A 2,121-nucleotide genomic window follows, 5' to 3' on the forward strand; every position below is an offset into this window, starting at 1 on the left:
TATCGTCAAATCTCTGTGACGATACATCGTCGTATCGATGTATCGAACACAGCACTAGTTCATGCTAGGCCTGGGTGATAAAACGGTATCGATATTTATCGACGGTACACCTTCTTCGATAACGATAGAAAAAATGTTTGATATAGCGCACGATATAGGCACATGCTATGAGTGACGCAGACCGCACACACAAACACGAACACATGCTGAAATGAGTGCTGTGCCTGCCTGTGATGAGGAGATTGTGAATAAAGAATGAATATTAGTCGAATTTAAAATAAACATTCAAATGCAAATGTTAGGTGTGCATCAGGGAGCGTCATTAGTGGCACACGAGATGCAGTGATGTAAGTGACGTTGCAATTTAATGTTTTGTTAGTCTAGGCCACGAGACGCGCCACTGCTGCGTTATTCATTCAAAATATTAGAGAAATATAGAAGCTCAATGCGGAGAAGATCTTGATTAGGTTAAAACCGTTTAGCTGTTTATTACTACTCATAAAGCACCAGTGGTGTATAAAGTACCTGTAAGCTATACTCAAGTAAAAGTACAGGTCTGAAATAGCATTTAGATGCATTTACACAGTTTATGTATCTCAGAGGGGAGTCAGGGGACATGGATGCACTTAAACTGCAGTTACAGATGCATAAATAGGCCTAATGTTTTGTTTTTAATAAAACGTTGAATACTGATATTTGAAATAATTTAAAACATGAAAAAAATAGTCGAAATGTGAAATTAAAACCGCCAGTGGTAGGTGACATCAAGTAACTGTTAATGAGTAGGGGTGGGAATCACCAGAGGCCTCACGATACGATATTATCACGATACTTGTGTCACGGTACAATATTATTGCGGTTTTAAATATATTGCGATATTCTGCGATATATTGCAATTTATTACCTTTTTCCAACTTCAAATTATGTCCCCAAAGGAAAACTTTGACAACATCTGTTTTAACTAAAAAGAAACATTTCTCACTTCAGTTTTATTGTTGCAGTGCAAAATGGGATTGTCAAGCAGACAAACTGACCAACACTTGCATGAAACCCTGTCATAAATGTATTTACACAGTTTATGTATCTCAGAGGGGAGTCAGGGGACATGGATGCACTTAAACTGCAGTTACAGATGCATAAATAGGCCTAATGTTTTGTTTTTAATAAAACGTTGAATACTGATATTTGAAATAATTTAAAACATGAAAAAAATAGTCGAAATGTGAAATTAAAACCGCCAGTGGTAGGTGACATCAAGTAACTGTTAATGAGTAGGGGTGGGAATCACCAGAGGCCTCACGATACGATATTATCACGATACTTGTGTCACGGTACAATATTATTGCGATTTTAAAAATATTGCGATATTCTGCGATATATTGCAATTTATTACCTTTTTCCAACTTCAAATTATGTCCCCAAAGGAAAACTTTGACAACATCTGTTTTAACTAAAAAGAAACATTTCTCACTTCAGTTTTATTGTTGATTCTCATTAACTAACATTAAGAAAGATTAATAATACTGTAATAAATGTATTGTTCATTGTTCGTTCATGATGGTTAATACATTAACTAACATTAACTAATGGAACCTTATTGAAAAGTGTTACCTTAATATTAAATATCAATATATTATTTTTATTCACTTCTGTGTAACAGAATCAGATATAAGTTGTTGTTGTTGTTGTTGTTTTTGTTTGACTAATTATCCATTGCATAATGTATAGTCCTACAAAGCTATTATTATCAGAGTCGGAATATTGAGCGGAGCGTCAAACCACGCAGTGATGAGGAGAGTGAAACATGCGGGCTGAACATTGCCGGGCGGGGCGCGGCGCGCCATATATATTATTATTATTATTATTATTATTATTACTAGTGGATTGTAAAGAAATTGATTTTATTATGCTACCAAATAGTATAATAAAAGATCGATACTTGGCGTTCGTGTATTGATTACAGTATTGCCGCGGAAAATATCGCGATACTATGCTGTATCGATTTTTTTCCCCCACCCCTATTAATGAGTGAGTCATTGAGATTCAACCGATTCATTCAAATGACTGATTCATTCAGAAACAAAGCATTTGACTGTGTTAATGAGTGAATCACTGAATCAT

General features: G+C 35.1%; 1 protein-coding gene across 2 annotated transcripts in view; it reads left to right on the plus strand.

The window, feature by feature from the left end:
• Positions 1-2,121, plus strand: part of LOC107720747 (transmembrane protein 39A) — a 29,602-nt gene that overhangs the window by 6,920 nt on the left and 20,561 nt on the right. The gene's annotated exons all lie outside the window — the stretch shown is intronic.

This window comes from Sinocyclocheilus rhinocerous, unplaced genomic scaffold, assembly GCF_001515625.1.
Source record: "Sinocyclocheilus rhinocerous isolate Xijiao unplaced genomic scaffold, SAMN03320098_v1.1 scaffold6292, whole genome shotgun sequence".
Lineage (NCBI taxonomy): Eukaryota > Metazoa > Chordata > Actinopteri > Cypriniformes > Cyprinidae > Sinocyclocheilus > Sinocyclocheilus rhinocerous.